Raw genomic sequence first — 19906 nt, 5'->3', positions numbered from 1 at the left:
TGCTCCTAAGATATATGTGTGTGTGTTGAACTGGCACCTGAAAGGTCAAGCCTGTATGTGTGGAAGACAGTGATTTTTCTTAGCTTGATGCATCTTATCAAGTACAGCAAGTTGCCACATCTGATTCTTTGTGATTTCCTCAGTGAGGCTCACATATACATCTGAAAGATTGTTGTTAGACACAAGGGATGTTGTATAAATCTGTCGAATTGTTGTTTCCACATCCTGAAACTATTAGTTGTTCACATTTAAACACTGTGTATTTTAAATGATATGTACATGCATGCATGCATGCATGCATACATACATACATACATACATACATACGTGTGTGTGTGTGTGTGTGTGTTTGTATATAAATCTGGAAGAGAATGTTCTTTTGTTATCTAAATGTGCTTGTACATATATGTATGAATATGTATGTGTGTGTGTGGTGAAGTTTTGGAGGTTTGGTTAGAGGGAGAAAAATAGGAAAAAAGCAAGAAAGTAAGAGAAAGAAAGAAAGATACACAATGGGCTTGTCTGCAGTTTTCACTCATTGAATTCTACTCACAAAATATTGGTCAACAAACCCAAGGCTAAAGTAGAAGGTGCTTGCCCAAGGTGATGAACAGTGAGATTGAACTGTGAGTCATGTGGTTGCAAAATGGTTGTTCAAATCTTTAAATGTACCAAGACATTACCAACAAATGAAATTTCAAAGAAAAAGAGAGAGAGAAAGAGAAAAGCTATTTTAAAAGTGAGCTTTACACACTGTCTTGATGGTGAGGTGGAGGTGATGCAAATATCTTGTAGTAGCTGCAATTTATTTTGAACTGACTTCTAATCCCTTACTTGTTTTCTATATAATTAACACAAGATCTTAAATTGAACACTGACTCACTAATCAGTTACTCAGTGTGTTTGTCTATCTTGTGTATTTAACCATAGTTCATAATCTGTTCTATCTATTTTCACTTTTGTTATTTTACAAATGTGAATGTTGCGTTCCTTGTTGCTAGTGTATAAGCAAACATCTGGGTAAATGCTATGATAACAGTGTATTGCATCTGCAATTAGTTCAGAGTTAATTGTTTTTGATGATGTAAGCATTACTTTGTCAGAAAACTCTTGGTGTATATTCTGAGATCTTTGCAACATATTGGTGTTAGACAAGAAATGATTGAAAATACTGTTAATTATTGATTGTTTTTATGAGACAACTTGTCTGATGTTCAGTATTGCCAGAGGCTTCAAACAATGCTTGAATCAATGAGAGAGCTTCAGTATATTGAAACAGCAGCAAAATCTCTCTTAAATCAAACCATGCTGTCTTAGAAAAAGGAAGGACTTCTTGGATAATGTAATCTTACTTACCCCTAAAAAAGATGAGATGGGTCTGGTTGTAATGCTTTTTAACATATGTTTTGATCAGAATTGTCTTGGTACCAAACATCAACTTCTAAGATTGCTAAGTAGGAATTTTAAAAGCTGCTTGTAACAGTGGCTTAATGTGTAAGAATCTTATTGCCCTCATTTAAGATATAATGGTTTCCAGTTCAGTTTCTGTTTTGGACTATGTTATAAACTTAGAGAAGAAAAATCTGATAATGATCAGAGGTGAGAGGGATCAAATCAATTGAAATGTGGTATACATGTAAATACTGATTTCTGACATTACCCCATGACCCCTTTCTGTATGTTTACTGGTACTAAATTTTTTGACCTTGGAAAGACGACTGGTAGAATTGGTCTCTGTGGAGGCTTGAATTTGGAATGTAAAAATGGTGTGAATGAATGTATACTCCGAGACATTTTGTTTGGCTCTCTACCAATCTCCGCAGCTAACTAGCTTTTATAAAAATGAAGAATTCTATAATAATGAGGAATGAAGTTGGCACATCACCACAAAGTTTATTTGGAAGAGTTTATTTAATTGAAGGCAGTGAATTGGCAGAGTTGATAGAGCATTGCATAGAATGCATTGTGGTATTTGTTGCTGCTCTTTGCATTCCAAGTTCAAATCCCACAAAAGTCAAGGTTTATTTTCCATTCTTTTGGGGTGAATTGAGTGCCAGTCTAGGTTGATAGATTGGCAGAATTGTTAATGTCAAGCTAGATGTTATGTGGTATCTGTTCTGGCTTTTATGTTCATCATCATCATTTAGCATCCATTTTCCATGTTGGCATGGGTATGGCAGTTTAACAGGGAACCTGCTAGCTGCAGGGCTGCATTAAGCTCCAGTGTTATCTTTGGCATGCTTTCTATGGTTGAATGCCCTTCCTAATGCCAACCACTTTACAGAGTGCACTGGTTGCTTTTTATATGACACCAGTACTTGTGAGGTTGCCATTTAACATGCAAGACTGAAAAGAACAAAGAAAAAGTAAACAGAATAGTAGCTAGTGCTAGAGCAAACTCTGTCACCGACATTATATTCTGTTTAGGAATTAAAATACTCCTGATAGCCAGAGCTAATCACACAACCATGGGACAACAATAATTGTTTCTATTTCGGTACAAGGCCAGCAATGTTCAGGGGAAGGGACAAATCAATTACATTGACCCAGTACTTGACAGGTACTTATTTTATTGACCCCCAAAAGGATTAAAGGCAGAGTTAACCTTGGCAGGATTTGAACTCGGAATGTAAAGAGTGGGAAGAAATGCTATGAAACCATAATATGAAGAATGCTATGAAACCACAAATGATTATGCCAGCTTGTTGCCTTGGGACCACAATTAATAATGAATGCTGCAATGAGTAGAGGAGGGTTGTGGTTGTCTACTACTGCAGTTGAATGATGATGATGATGGTTAGGTTTATGATGATGATGATGCTTGGTTGAATCAAGTCTAAATATAATGCTAGTGTTTAATCTTACTGACCTTGGGGAGATAAATGAACATGGTTGACTGAGACAATTTAGAACATAGACAGTACCAGTATGAAATTAAATATTCTAAATGTATTTAAATTCAAGCTTGCAAGCTTTATTATTTCTTTGATTCCACTGTATTTTAAAAATTAAATATTGCATTATATCTACCATTCCCTCTATATGATGATGATGATGTTTATGGTTCCTGATATAGCCACAAAGGCAGACATTTTGGATGAGGAGACATTTTGTTGATTGGTACTGCATTTCATTATCTTAAAAGGATGAATGGCAAAGTCAACTTCGACAGGATTTGAACTCAGAACATTGGGTGGTGCAATGAAATATTGTTAGGTACTTTATGCAGTGCTCTACTGATTGATCACCCTTTCTAAAATTGATGGTTTCAGATTTTGGTAGAAGGCCAGCAAGTTTGGGAAATGGAGATAGATGATGACATTGATCCTAATTCTTGACTGGTACTCATTTTATTGACCTTGAAAGGATGCCGGGATTTGAACTCAGAATGTAAAGATGAAAAATTCTACTAAGCATTTTGTCCAGCATGCTAATGGTTCTGCATAGCAATGTGGGCAAGTGTCTTCTATAACCTTATACTCTTTCTAATAATAACAAGAGCACTCAGAGAGTGCAAACCTCCACCAAGGCAACACCAACATCCTCTCAATATTAGCCGGAGATGATTTTTAAAATGAGAATATCTGAAATAAACTTAACTGCTCTCACAAATGAGAATACTAAAAACGAACCCGACCACTCTCAAAAATTAAGTAAAAAAACAGGAAAAATAAACCAGAATCCTTTTCTGGTTTCAGATCAATCCCCAAATCTAATCAGTTTGTGTCAGTCATGAGGCCAAACATCCCTGAAAGTTTCATCTGAATCCATCCAGTGGTCCTTGAGATATCTTATTTCATCATTGACCTCCTGGATTGAGGAAAGTTAATTCAACACTGGTTGGATTTGAATTCAAAGCACAGACAATGATAAATAAATACTGCAAAAAAAGTTGCTCTGTTGCTCTACCAGTTTTTGCCAATAATAATAATAATAATAATAATAATAATAATAATAATGATTTCTCACATAATTATAAATCCTACATTTAAGAGAAGGCAAAGGTAAGATACAACGGTTATGAATTTGCAATGAGCATTATTGACTAAAATATTAAAAATTCTTTAAAAAGGAATCAAAAAGTAGATCCCATGCTGTAATTGTTTTTATTCTTTGTCAGCCCTGATTGAACAGATCTGTAGTTTCAAGAATATTTCAGTCATGTCTGTCTAATCATTTTGTTCAGATAATCTTGAAGTAATATTTAGAAATACATTATACAACATATTCTTTTATTAGGCACAGGCATGGCTGTGTGATAAAAGGCTTGCTTCCCAACCACATGGTTCCAAGTTCAGTCCTACTGCATAGCAATGTGGGCAAGTGTTTTCTATAGCCTTGTGAGTGGATTTGGTTGATAAAAACTGAGAGAAGACTGTCATATGTATGTGTGTGTGTATCTTTGGTCTATCCCCTGATCACCCCTTGACAACTGGTGTTGGTGTGTTTGTGTACCCATAACTTAGCAGTTTGGCAAAAGAGACAGATAAAATAAGTACCTGTCTTAGAAAAAATAAGTATTAGGGTCGATTCATTTGACTAAAAATTCTTCACAGCAGTGCCCCAGCATGGCTGTAGTCTCATGATTGAAACAGATAAAAAATTAAAGATGTTAGAATGTAATGAGAGAGAGATTGGGCTGCTAATACTTTCAGTTTGAATGAATGACCACAGAGACTGTCTCTCTCTCTCTCTCTAGTTCCTCATATAGTTATTATCATAGTCAAAAAGTGACTAATACTTAGGTGTTAGAAACTAGGAAACTGACTGCTTTGAATTTTCTTTATGACTGATGGATTGTTTTTGTTGTGGTTTAGTCCCAGGTCATCTATTATAAGGCAGACCAGTGATCAAATATGTTCCAGTTGTGACCATCTTGTTTATCTATCTATTTTTTTTTTTAGACTGTATCCCAGTTTTAGAATAGATATTCTGTATCCCTGCATGTTGTAAGATGTATTTAAAATAGTTGGAGACTAGAAGTGCCTCTGATTTTTAAAAAAAGACTGCCTCAGAAAAACTGTCCAACCCATACCAGCATGGAAAAGCAGACATAAAATGCTGCTGTTGATGACAATATCTAATGTGTCCTTCTCTTTGGCTTCTATTTTGAGTTGGTTGAGCAACTATATAGAAACTTTCAGGTTATGTGTGCATGTAGTTTTACAGAATTCAGATATATTTTGACATATTTAGCATTCTGCTATGCTTATTTCGATATGTTTTGTTTTACTGTTGAACAATTATGTTCTGAACTGTGTGTATGTACATATATGTGTGTGTGTGTGTGATGACGTAAATGACATACACGTATATTCACATTTGTACACAAACATGGCACGTACATTAGCATATGTGCTAATATACTTACATAATTATTCTTGCAGCTGGAACACTTAAATTGATTAATAATCAATTTAGCTTTCTCTTTTTAATCATGCAAATACACGCAAACATACACATACAATACTTTAAACATTTTTCTTTCTCAGGTTTCCTCACTCGAAGATGCCAATCTGTTTATCTGCGATCTACAAAGGTGGAAAATTATCAGTTTCTGTCTAGAGTCGAATCCTTTTAAACATTTCTGTGCTTCGCCCTATATTTTTTTTCGATTCCTCTCCTCTCACTTCTACATGTGCGTGTATATTTCTCCCCCTTTTCTCTTCCCCTTTCATTCCATTCACCCCTGCCTTACTTCAGATACTTTCTCTCTTTCAATTTGCCCCTTCTCTCCACCTAGTTCTTGACATTCCAATTATAAACTCAAGATATCCTATCCTATTTGTCAGACTTTGCTAGACTGAATTTCTGCCATAGTTTCCTGGACCTCTTGCAAATAAATCTCTTTCACTGCTTTAGTCTCCTTTTCCATATTATTCAAACACTACTGTTCTACTTAAGAAATCCAGACTATCACTAGGTGTTTTTATCAAGTTGAGGAAGGAGTACATCAAATGTTGTTTGTTGTTGTTCTTGCTTCATTTTGGTTTTAATTCTGTTTTTTTTTTTAAGCACAATCCAGTGAGGGGGACTAGAAATAGCAGTGAAATCTCAATCAGACCAAACCCTACAGTCTTCAAAACATTAGATTGATGGGGTAGTTATGGTTGGAATGCTTTCGATCATAGGTTTGCTTGATCAGGGTTGGCCTAGGGCTAAACAACAACAACAACACTATCATCTTGATACATTTGGAATCTCTATAATCATACACACATGTAGGCTACTAATATTTTATTTTGGTATATTTATGAAAAAAATGTGTGTTCATTTGTGTGTGTCTGTGCACTCAGGCATATATGTGTGTTCATGCGTGCATATACTTGTGTGTGTGTGTATATATATACATGTATGTGTGTATACTTGTGTGTGCTTATATATATGTGTGTGTGTGTGTGTGTGTGTGTGTGTATGTCTACATTCATGTATTAACCCTTTATCTGACCATATCCAGCCAAAATATTCTACCTGCCTGATTTTCAAACCATCCAGATCCAGCCTCTCACACCTACCCTACAGTGTCATTCTAAAAATAGACAATCACACCATTGAGAGCTTAAAGCTACGAGATAATGTATGATTAATTGAAAATAATGTGAATAAACAAACATTGCAGTTGACAGACATGCATGGGTGACTACTGGTCTTGTACTTAGGAGGGGAACTTTCTAGGTGTAATCACATGGTCGTTTATGACTGAAGGGGTCTGTACCCTTTATATATTCACGTTTAAATTATACAAGGGTAGTGACTATTATTTGTTTTAAGTCTCCAAGTATGATATCTTGTGAAATTATCTGAGAGAGTCTTTATACTATTACTTGACTCGCTAGAAATAGAAGCCAAACCTCCCTCAAATCACATCTTAATAGCTTAAATAAATAAAAAAAAAACAACCACCCTTTTCTTTCCAGAGGGTACACTGTGGACAATATAGTCCTGATAGAGAGAAATATTGGGTAGTCAAGACTGGAACATTCGATTGTATTCTGCTCAGTCAAGACTGGCTGTGTTGGGGAGAGGCTAAATAACAACTTGCTACTATCACTAGAGTTTTAAATACATTTGATGGGTTCAATGTTCAGTCTTTCTTGGCTTGTTCTTAGCAGTTATTTAGAACTATATTCCTTTAACAGGTACAAAGTACAGTGTTTAATCATGTTTTCAGTAATATTCTGCTCTGGAAGTTAACTTACCACAGTGTTACTGTGGATTGAAGAATGTATATTCACATATTAATTGAATGGTATTTTCTAGATTTTAGCCTAACCACAGTGCATGCACACACACATGTGCCATTAAATGAACTGCTGCGTGATTATTTATTCTTCTAGAAATAACAGTCAAATCTCCTTTAAATCACATTCCACTGCCATAAAAAGGGAAGGACACAATAATGTAGTGTCATTACTGACAAAAGATACCACGATCATAACTAGAATATATTTGTGCATAAGTCTACCTGATCAAAGTTGAGCTAGAGCTTAGAGCTGAACACCATTAAATAGTGTATCTATATCTGATACTAAAAGACACTTCCTGGTTTACTAAACCATTTTTTTTTGCTTCTGTCTATAACAAAGAAGTAGCAACTTCCTCCATTTTCATATAGATGAATTCCAGTATCAACCCAACTTCCTATAACCTACTAACTGTGAATGCTTAGTTTTAAACCTGATGAAGAAATAGAGGAGACTTTGTTAAAATCCTTTTTGATAACAACCCATTTGAGATCACTATTGGTCCTATGATACAAGAACTATTTGTTTTAAACAGATTATATTTAAGTTTAAGCATTTCCCTCGTGACTTTATGTATGAACATTTTGTGAACACTAGTTTAATAATGGAGGAAATAGTTTACTAAATTCTTGCAAATCCTTGATTAAATAAAGGATTAATTGAAACATGGGCAGTTTATAGCATTTAAATTGTGGTCATGAAAGAGTTAAATGCATTATTTTGAATGAGTCTGATTGTATTGAAGAACAATTCCATTCTTTAGTTTATCCTTTCGATTCCAACCTGCCTGAAATCGCTCCTGCTTCTATGATACAAAATTCATTTTAAAGTGATCTAAATTAAAATCCTGAACAAAAAATTTCATTTCAATTTATGTTTCAAACCTCAATCAAAATAACGATAAAGTTATTTTATTAAATTCTCTGTTATTTCTTGAATTAATTGAAACAAAGGCAACATATTTCAATAGAAATATGGTAACAAAAGGGTTAACTACAGATTCATCTTAGCGCCTGCAAAATGTGTTTGATGAATTTCAGGAAGAAAAAGTTGGCATTAAATGCACCAGGGTTTAACAAAGTGGAATATTTTACTGTTTGTGTTTATCCAGACAGCATTTTTTTTAGCTGATTTTTATTATTGGGCTATACCTACGAAGGGTACAACCATTAAGGATCAATTATTTGAACCTCAGGTATTTTGTCTGATGCTCCGCAAATTCTCTCAATGCACTCCTTCTTTCAGGCAACCATATTACTGATTGTACTACAGGGTTTTCCTCAGTCACGGCCTGCTAGCTTGAAAAGAGGAAATAATGTAGTCCTTGACATAAATTGTGGTCACATGTGGTACATGTTTGATTATAGGTCTGCTTGATCTAGGTTAAATAATAACAGTGACATATTTCATGCCCTTTGAACTTTCAATTATGGTTGTATGTTGAGAGAGCCAGATGTTTTAATTTTTTTTATAGGTACAGGCATGGCTATTTTGCTAGGAAACTTGCTTTGCAACCATGTGATTTTGGGGTGCAATACCTTAGGTGAGTGTCTTCTGTTGTAGACCCAGACTGATCAATGCCTTGTGAGTGATTTGGTGGACAAAAGCTGTGTGGAAGCCCATCTTATATATGTTGTTGTCATCATCATCGTTTAATGTCTGCCTTCCATGCTGGCATGGGTTGGATGGTTTGACAGGAGCTGGCCAGGCAGAAGACTACACCAAACTTCTGTGTTTGTTTTGCCAATGTTTTTCTGGCTGGATGCCTGTCCTGATGCCAACCACCCAACAGAGTTGATGGAGTGCTTTTTACATGGCACCAGCACAAGCGAGGTCAGTTTTGGTATGATTATTACAGCTGGATGCCCTTCCAAATACCAATGATTTTACAGTGTGAACTAGGTGCTTTTTAAGTGGCACCTGCACTAACAGGGTCACCAAGTAACTCTCAAGACAAGGAATTTTTGAGTGGAGAGGGGGCATAGGCAGAGGTGATCTTGTGTCAGATGATGGAAAATTAGAGTGTGACAGAGACAGAGAGACAGAAACATGTGTCTTGCTGTAGAGGGTGTACATGGTTACCCAGTCAGAGGGAGAGAAAGAAAGAAATAGTGAGAGAGAGGGAGAGAGTTAACCAGAATGAGGACTGAAACAGGTGTGCTGCTAAAGAGGAGATATATATATGTATGTATGTATATATGTGTGTGTGTTTGTCCTCCCCAACCACTTGACCAATGTTGGTTTGTTTATGTCTCTAATTTAGTGGTTCATCAAGAGAGACTGATAAAATAAGTTCCAGATTTAAAAAATAAGTACTGCTGTTGGTCTATTTGATAAATAAAACTCTTCAAGGTGGTGCCCCAGCATGGTCGCAGTTCAATAACTGAAACAAGTAAAAGACAGAGATAAAAGATCTTATTGTTCCAATATTCTGTCATCTAGTCTTCCAGATAACAATCTGTTGTTTGCATTACTTTTTGTGATATTTCTGTAAAGATATGGGTCTGTTGCATTACTTTTTTCTTGGTGATGGGAATAGTTGAACTCTCTATTATATGGTAAACAAAATCTCCAATATTCCAGTAGTCACATTTGTGGAATTACTCTGCTGTTTTTGCTACTGTTGGCACATTCAGGTTTATTACTACACTATTCTTTCTCAACAACTTTCATTGGAACTCTTCAAAGGATTGTTGAATGGAATTGATATTAAGAGGTTGAAAGTCCTGTGGTGCTTATGCTGTTGTTGTTTCTATGTATTTTCTATTAAATATATTGTTTCTTGAAGAAGAATTTCTCTCCTTTTATTTTTAATATCAAATGGTTGTTCACCAAAATTCATTCTAGGAAATTGCCGCTCAGAAGAATTTTTTTCTTTTACCCCCCCCCCCCCTCTCTTAATACCCGCATTACTTTATACAATCTCATAATTTCTTCTACAGAAAATGCTGGTCTGCCTATATCCTCTCTTGCTATTCTTCTTCCAGCTTGTTTTCTTTTGTTTTGTTCCTCAGTCTTTTACTTCAATCGCGTTATCTTTCTTACTCTTTTGTTGGAGTAACAGCATTGTTGTTCAATTGTTACAATCCACTTTTCATCTCCATGTAGTTGTGTATATCCCCAGTGTTCAAACACAGAGCTGTTTTGATTTGTTGCCTTTTTTCTTTTATTAGTAGAGAAAAAAATAGGAAGAAAGAAAGAAAGAATCCGTTTCAATATGCTTTCTCAGATTCCTGTGAGCTTTGTGGATATTTTGTGGTGATTTGAGCATAAGGTTTATTTCTGTTGTATTGCAGGTAATATGAATTGAGCCCCTGATCAAGCAAACTTATGATCAGAAGCATTCCAACAATGACCAACACAACTCATTTATTTTTTCTATCTCAGCCATAGTTTATATTGACTTACATTATTCAATGTTCTCTTTCTTTCTAAGATGGTAGGGAGATTTGGCTGCTGTTTCTAGCAGGTTGCGTGACTATACAGAGACTCCTTCACTGGTTTTATGCTTAGATTAAAAGTGTGTGAAGTCTAATGTATGTATTGTACTCTTTTCCACTAACAAATAGGTACAGTTAATAAATAAAGCCAGCTGTATGAAACTATTAGGTATGGGCTTGTTGCCCTAGTTAACACATACAGTTGTTGCAATCAGATATTGCATATTCCTTCAATCTTATGTAGTTGCATGGTTTAGACCAGTCTTTGGTAAATGTGGCAGCATATACAATGCAGAAAATAGGGTGTGGTACTTTACTGTTGTACATTAGAAATGGAAGATGTTTATTTTATTTCTAAATACTATGTACATAATTGAAGCAGCTCTTTTATGCATGAATGCTTTACTTGGTACAAGATGTGGCGTGTTTTTAATTCGATTTTGTATAGGTGTTCACAGCTGTGTGTGCTTCTGTGTATTTGGATTTACAAACAAGAAAAAAAAAAAAAATTCAATCAATACATGTCCTGGAGTTTATTCATTTATTTGAAGTTAAGACTTCACTCTGTCTCTACTTAGAGTAGTAAAAGAGTGAGGCCTCTGCTTCAAAAATATATGTATGCATGTAAGTTTCTATGTATGTGTGTGTGTGTATATATATATATATATATATATATATATATTGCTTGCAGCCTTTGTACTTTTATGTATAAATCAATAATATACATATTAAAGCAAGCAGGAAAGAAAAGAAAAAGACTGATATTTTATCATGCAACAAGTCTTTAGTATTCCTTTAGAGACTATGACAGTGTATAACAGTAATTATGTAACACAGAATATGAGACTTATATTTTATAATACTATGTTGGTATTTAATTTCACTGTCATGTTCAATAACTGTGTTAAGCTAGCAGCTTTTAAAGTTCAGCTTTGATGAAAGGAAAATGTCTTTTTCAGCAACAAGGATTTCTAACTTACAAACAAAACCACACATTTCTGTAGAGAGGGTATAGTTCATTATATCAACCCCTTAAATCCTCAGAAGAATGGAAAGCAACGTCAACACCAGCGGGATTTAACATCAGAATGCAAAAGGGATGTAACTAGACACTATAAGGTATTATATACAATATTCTAATGATTCTACCATTCTACTGTTGTCTTTTGTAGCAATATTGAGATAACAAAGTGATCTATATAACAGTAATCTGAGTTTAGGCTAAAGCTGATACCCAATTTTTAGTGTAAGGGTAGATTCATTAATCTTTTATGGTCTTAAAATGACAGAATTGAAAGAAAAATAAACTTTATGAATTCCAGTGTATTTTGTTTATAGGGTGGGACCAGTACCATTTTCATACCTCTTGGGTCACAAGTATTAGTATCATATATGCCAAAGTTGACCCAATTGACTACACCCTTTCCTATTGAAACATTAGGCTTGTTGAAAGAAACCATTATAGGGAAAATTGAGTAAAGTTACAAACATACATCTGTGTACACACACACACACACACACACACACACACACACACACACACACAATAATATATTTTTCACAAGATAACACTATATGTGTGAATGGTTTTTAGGAAATTCAATGAGAATAAACTAATAAATATTTATTCCAGAGTGTTGATATATGAAATATTGTATTTTTGAATCTATTTAGTACAGTGAAATAAAAGCTGAGATAATAATGATTTAAAATTTTGGCACAAAGCCAGCAATGTTGGGGAAGGGGTAAGCTGATTACATTGACCCTAGTGTTCAACTGGTACTTATTTTATGGACCCTGAAAGGATGTAAGACAAAGTCAACCTTAGTGGAATTTGAACTTGGAACATAAGATGGATGAAATGCTACTAAGCATTTTGCCTGATGTGTTAACAATTCTGCCAGCTCACCACAAGTAATATAAGATATTTTTAAATAAGTACCCTGGAATATTTTTCACTCTTTTCAAGGAGTTTTCTAAATATTCTTTATACATGAAGTGCTTTCTTGTATTTATCATAAATAATTTTTTTCATACTCATTTTGTAGGTGGACCATAACTTATTTTATTTTTGTACTACTTCATTTGTGGAATTTTAGTTCTCTGTAAATTTTTCAAAACTCAAATTTATCGTAATTGAGAAATGTTTCATTGCATTAATTATTTTCTTTATGCTTTGGGATTTTATAATTCACTGTCAGAGCTATGTCTCTGAATGTAAGCATGTGTTCCTTTGGCATAGTGTGTGTCTATAGATATGTACATGTGTGTGTGTGTGTGTGTGTGTGTGTGTGTGTGTGTGTACATATATATGCAAGTGTGTGTACACATGTGCATGCACATATGCACATTTATGAATACACACATATGCACACAAATACACACGTGTATACATGTGTGCATACGTGTATACATGTTTGCATATGTGCGTGTATACATATCTGTATATGTATATGTGTGTATGTATACATGTGTGTGTACATATGTGTGCGTATACATGTGTATGCATGTGTGTGTGTGTACATGTATACATGTATGTATGCATATGTATGCACGAGTGTATACATATGTATGCATGTGTGTGTGTATACATATGTACATATGCGTATGTGTATATTACATATGTATGTACATGTGTCTGTATGTGTGTGTCATCATCATCATCATCTTTTAATGGCCATCTTCCACACATGCATGGGTAGGACAGTTGACAGGAGCTGGCCAGGTAGAAGACTACCCCAGGCTACTGTGTTTTGGCAGGGATTTTACGGCTGATGCTCTTCCTAAAGCCGACCACTCCACAGAGTGGACTTATATATCTATATATATAAAAATGAGAATGTGTGTCTGTGTGTGTGTGTGTGTGTGTGTGTGTGTGTGAATCCCTAAAACTCGAGAACTACGCAACCAATTTCATTCAAATTTTACAGATGCCTTACTTAGGGTTCCAGTTGTGTTTTAGTCAAAAAGAATGTTTAACTTCTTGCAGAGTTCGAGCCCACGGCAACATAATATCTCCTCCACTATTTAAGTATTACGTGTCAAAAGTGAAACAAAAACACTCATGTCAAATACTTTCACTTTAAAAATGAAACTATTCCACTAACTGAAACAATCACATTTTGATACTGTAATGACAGATACTTTCAGAGAGAGAGAGAGAGAGAGAGAGAGAGAGAGACAGAGACAGAGACAGAGAGATGTATATGTATACATATAGATGTATATGTACACATATATGTATAGATATATATATAGATATAGATCTATATGCATACATGTATATGTATACATGTGTAGATGTATATATATATATATAGATGTACATGTAATATGTACACATATATACATATATATACATGCATACAGATATCTATACATATATACACCCATCACACACATACACATGCACACAAACACACACATTAGTCATTTGTTTTCTTATCCAAAACTACGTCAAAAGTACTGAACGGATCTTTATGAAATTTGGAAATTATATTCTATGCATAACGGCCATAACTCCCATGAAAATTCATATATTTTTGATGTTGATGAAATTTTAACCCAAACATAACAGATGAGCATTATTTGTAATTCAACGGTACAACAGTGTAAGACTACCCTTTCAGATATACTTACATTGTGATTTCTGCAATGTGGTGCATAAATTGTCAAGTAAATGAGACGCATCTTTGCCTCCACTGATTCACTTGCAAAGTGTTGAGTAAAATTATTTTGTTGCAGACCTCCTTTGAGTCTTTTTATTATCACTGCGACAAACATAGTCCCCAGTTGGTAACATTGATTTCAAGGCCTTCCCAGATGAGAGACTGGCATTCCACTTAATGTCTATGTTCCATGTTGGCATGGATTGGAGAGTTATTAATGTAGAAATATGGTATCGTAGCTACTAACAGTTGAGGGTTGAGTAGTCTAGACAGTGTTTTTAGATTTCATTATTCTCTTTAACCCGGGCAAAGCCGGGTATTTCTGCTAGTATATAATATTTGTTTACCTATATCTGCACGTGTGGATGCATGTGATTATATATCTTTGTATGTAAAAAAAGAGGGGATCAATTACATCAGATCATTGTAAATCAACAGCGAAGCACACCACATTTTGGAATGCAATATGTATGTATGTGTATGCATAGATATTTATATTGATATATAATGTGTGTATGTATGCATGTATATATATTTGTGTATGTGTGTGTATCTATCTATCTATCCATCTATAAATAAATAGATATATTTAAACTTAAAGAATTTACACTAATTAACCCTTTTGTATTTAAACTGGACATATCTGGCCAAAATATTCTACCTGTTTTATCTTCAGACTGGTCAGGTCTGGCCTTTCACACCACTGAATATGTGAGTGACATAGAGTGTAGAATAGTTGAAGTAGGTTCAATTAAAAAATTAGGATGTGTTTCAAGTTTAATCTTGTAGTAATTTAAACTTCTGTAGTTGAAGAATAAAAGGTTGTCTATTTGTTCCTTCATCTGATGTCAATTTCCCCATGCCAGCAAAGGTTTGGATTGGGAATTATTGGAGGCAGCATTTTGCAACTTCATGTTGTCAACCCATAGCTGCTTTCAGATAAGGGAGTTTTAAAAAAATTCTAGATGTCTTTGAAAGAAAATATCAACAAGGAATGTCAACCTCACCACTGCTTTGCTCAACCAGTGATGAGCATGAAATAGCAGCATTCACATGTATTTACACACATGCACGCATACATACACACACATACGATGGCCTCCCTGCAGTTTCTGCCTACCAAATTCCTTCACAAGGCATTGGTCTGCCTGGAACTATAGTAGAAGTTGGCTAGTTTCTCTGGCGTTTATATATATTCCTTTCTGATCTGTCACAGGATTACTCATTTTTACCAGCTGACTGAACTGGAGTAATGTGAAATGAAGTGTTTTGCTCCAGAATGCAACACATTGCCTGGTCCAGGAATTGAAACTACAATCTTACGACCATGAGTCCAATTCCCTAACCACTAAGCTGTGTGCCTTCTCATATTATTTAGTAATATAGTGTTGTTTGACCCAGGTTAGCTGTCATGGAGTTGACTTATGATCAAAGGTGTGCTACCCCTGTTTGTTCCATTGGCTTGTACATCTAACTCTATCTTGTTCAAACACTGTCCTGTGTTCTCTTTTTTTTAAGAGTGTAGAGAATTATGAGGTTGTTTTGGTTGCTATTTCTAGCAGGTCTGGCGACTACTCCAAAGGCTGTTTTGTTGATTCAGAGCGATACTTATTTTATAACTAGGTTATCTTGGAGAGAACAAAGCTAAGGAAAAATTAAACATGCATTGCAAAGGCTTGAACTAATGGCTTCTGTATCAGTGTTAATCACTGAGGCACATCGAGTTGGCGCTAGGAAAAGTTGGTTTGCACTGAAAGATATTTTCTAAAGGTAGCAGGAAAAAATTGAAGTTATAATTACCTTTTGTCAAAATTGTGGATTCATTTTCTTTCTTCCTTTTTCCTTTATACCATATTGTCCTAGGGGAGGACTGGGTGATCTTGATTATAGAGTGATGTCCTTGGCTACCCATACTATTTAGTGAATCATAATTGAGAAAATTTTTGCTCTTTAGTTATAAATTGTTTTTGTGTTTATTTACTGCGTAGATACCAGAACCCATATAATTCATCCTTGCCTTCTGCTCAAGATTTCTTTTATGATTTATTATTATTTTAATTATTATTGTTATTATTGTGACAAGCTGGCAGAATTGTTAGCATGCTGGTCAAAATGCTTAATGGCATTTTGTCTGTCTTCATGTTCTGAGTTCAAATGCCACTGAGGTTGATGTTGCTTTTCATCCTCTCAGGGTTGATAAAAGAAGTCCTACCTGTGAACTGGTGTCAATATAATCAACCAGCATTCTCCCCCAAATTTTCAGGCCTTATGTCATGTCTATAGTATAAAGGATTATTATTATTCTTATGGCAGCAAGCTGACAGAATCGTGTTAGCTTGCCTGACAAAATGCATTGTGGCATTTTGTCTGTCTTTACATTCTGAGTTCAAATTCTGCTGAGGTTGACTTTGCCTTTTATCCTTTTGGGGTTGATGAAATAAGTACCAGTTGAGCACTGGGGTCGATAACATTAACTTATCCCTTCTCCTAAAATTGCTGGCTCTACTAAAATTTTAAACTATTATTATTATTATTATTATTATTATTATTATTATTATTATTATTATTATTATTATTATTATTATTATTAGTATATTATTATTATTATTATTAGTAGTAGTAGTAGTAGTAGTAGTAGTAGTAGTAGTGGTAGTAGTACTAGTATCATCATTATCGTTATTATCATCATTATTAAGGTGGCAAGCTGGCTGAATCAATAGTGTGCTGAACAAAATGCTTGGCAGCTTCTTGCCTGTCTACATGTTCAAATGTCGCTGGGGTTGATGTAATCGACTAGCCCCTCACCCCTCAATTTCAGGCCTTGTGTGTTTAATAGAAAGGATTATTATTATTATTATTATTATTATTATTAATGATAAACATAAAATACAGGAAATCTTTATTTTAGCAGATTTGTTATAGCATTGGATCAAAAGCCTTACAATGTTTCTTCCTCTTCTTTACATTCTGATTTCGAATCCTGCCAAGGTTGACTTTGCCGTTTATTTCTCTGGCTTCAAGAAAATAAAGCACTAGTCTAGGACTGGGGTTGATATGATCAATTAATATTACTCCCCTCAAAATTCACGGCCTCATGCATGTTAGAAACAATTTTCAGTGTTATTATTATAGCAAAGGTGGTGAGCTGGCTGAATCATTACTGTACTGGACAAAAGCTTAGTGGCGTTTCTTCCGGTTTTGTTCTGAGTTCAAATTCCACCTAAGTTGACTTTGCCTTTCATCCTTTTGGGCTCAATAAAATAAGTACCAATAAAAGCACTGGGATCAATGGAATCAACTAACCTTTTCCACCAAAATTTTAGGCTGTATTGATAGTAGAAAGAATTATTGTTATTGTACTGTGCATGTGGCAGCGCTAGTAGAGTGCCCGAAAAAACGCCTTGTGTTAATTGAATATTGGCTCTATGGTCTGGGTTCAGATTCTGTTGAAGTTGATTTTGCTTTTCATCTTTTTAAGGGTTGATAAAATATAGTATCAGTGAAGCATATACTGGGATTAATTCAGTTGACTACATTCCTTTTTCTCCAACTCTCCTCCAATTTCTGGTTTTGTGCATTTCCTCTTAGGAATCATATTCTTGTTGTTTTGTGTTGTTATTCTTGTTTTCGATTGTTGTTCATGTTATTGCTCTTGCTGTTAGCGTCATTATTCTTGTTCTTATTTTATTACCATTATTTATTGCAGTGGTTATCCTTATAGTTGTTGTTATTATTATTATTATATTGTTATAATCTGAAGCATTCACAACACATTTTGTTCTTTGAATTCAGTACAGATGATTACATGAGTTGATTTGTTGCGTCAGTGACTTATGTTATTAGAGTTCACAGAACATCACATCATATATTGCCCCTCCCTTCTTTCTCTTCTGCTGCTCCTCCTCTCCCCCCGTCTCTCCCAGTGACTAGGATTATGCAGTACTACTCATGCACATGAAAACAAACACAAAGATTAACCTATAGTTCAGTTGTGAAAAATGCTTTGCTTTCGTTAATGTAAATATAAAGACTCTTGTCAATGTTTTTTTGTATATAACGAGGAAACATGCCAATTTTGGTGTTAACAGTTCTTATTTGCTCTGGTATTTCATATTGTCAGAAAAAGAACAAAAAAAAAAAACAAAGTTTCTAGTTTATGTTTCTTTTTATTTTTTATTAATTTTTAAATAATTTGATAGATATATTTCAAAAGAAAAATATTCCAATCATGCCATTTTGATTGCTAATGGAATCATTTTCTTTTCTTCAGATAAAATTTTTATTTCTAGGTTTTTTTCTTTAAGTGGGTGTGCATATGCTTATTCATGTGCATGCACATACATGCATATGCATGCATTATTACAACTATGATGCATCAATACCTTTTTTTTTTCAATGTCTGAATACATTTACACACACACACGCACACATGTGGCTGTATGGTTGGTTAAAGAAGTTCCCTTTGCAACTGTGATTTCAGGTTCATTCCTACTACACTTGGGGCAAGTATCTTCTATCTTAACTGTAGGATGACCACTGCCTTGTCAGTGATTTCTATAGATGGAAACTATGCAGCAGACTGCTGCATATATATTAAAAGAAAATGGACAACAAAACCAAGGCAGGATGAGCATCTCCGGTCATTTAGAATATTCAATCAAAGTAAGGTGAATCAAAAAATGGAGAAATATTCTTCTCCATTTTTTGATTCACCTTCTCTAATTAAATATTCTAAATGACCTGAGATACTCGTCCTGCCTTGGTTTTGTTGTTCATCTTCCTTTCATATATATCTGCTAACTTGGAAGCCTACTACGGAACCTTGCTTCAGCTGTGAACTTGGAACCTAACAGATAACCAATTATAGAACTTATGCAGCTTATTCATTTGGATCATCAGTGAACTAAACTACATACTTACAGGGTGCAGTGAATAAACTGTCTAAATGATGCAAAAATGAAAATAACACTGACATCTCATTTTAAAAGATATATTTACCAAAATTATATAAAAAAATATCTTGAAATACTAAAGAGTAAATTTATTCAATAAAATTGCCAATGGCTTCAACCACAGCCTCCAGACAACTTTGGAATCTCTTGCAACTCTTCTGGATGGTCTCCTTGTTTAAGCTGGTGAATGCTGCCATAATCCTTGCCTTCAGTTTAGTGCTTTTTTTTTTCACAGACGGTGTCCAACTGACCCTACCATATTGTGTAGTCGACAACATCAAGAACAAACAATGTGCATGCATGAAATTAAAAATATAAAATGACGATGATTTACCCATCACACTCTGTATATATATATTATTTGGTGTTGTCATGTAAAAAGCATTCATTCTGACACCATATAACAAGCACCCAGTATACTCAAATGGTTGGCATTAGGAAGGGCATCCATTTGTTGAAGCCATGTTAGGACAGACAACTGGTGACTGCTGCAGCCCTCTGGCTTGCCGGCTCATGTCAAGCTGTCCTACCTACACCAGCATGGAAAACAGGTGTTAAATGATGATGATGATTTTATGTGTGTGTGTGTGTGTGTGTGTGTG

The 19906-nt window shown here is 34.7% G+C and overlaps 1 protein-coding gene across 12 annotated transcripts in view; it reads left to right on the top strand.

Moving 5' to 3' along the window:
* The window catches only part of LOC106870506 (ras-specific guanine nucleotide-releasing factor RalGPS1), a 203746-nt gene that overhangs the window by 9931 nt on the left and 173909 nt on the right, over window positions 1-19906 (top strand). For 3 of the 12 annotated variants that reach the window (XM_089360581.1, XM_089360560.1, XM_052971627.2), the window contains exon 1: window positions 11389-11803. The exons of 8 other annotated variants lie outside the window; for them this stretch is intronic. The gene's annotated coding sequence lies outside the window, so the exon portion shown is untranslated. Of the gene's footprint in view, window positions 1-10991; window positions 11804-19906 lie in introns of those variants that run through there. One more of the 12 variants, XM_089360549.1, reaches the window with a different exon arrangement.

This window comes from Octopus bimaculoides, chromosome 1 (assembly GCF_046866305.1).
Source record: "Octopus bimaculoides isolate indiv1 chromosome 1, ASM4686630v1, whole genome shotgun sequence".
NCBI classification, from domain to species: Eukaryota; Metazoa; Mollusca; class Cephalopoda; order Octopoda; family Octopodidae; genus Octopus; species Octopus bimaculoides.
Note: the sequence above shows the minus strand (reverse complement) of the source record. Positions and strands in the feature narration are given on the sequence as shown.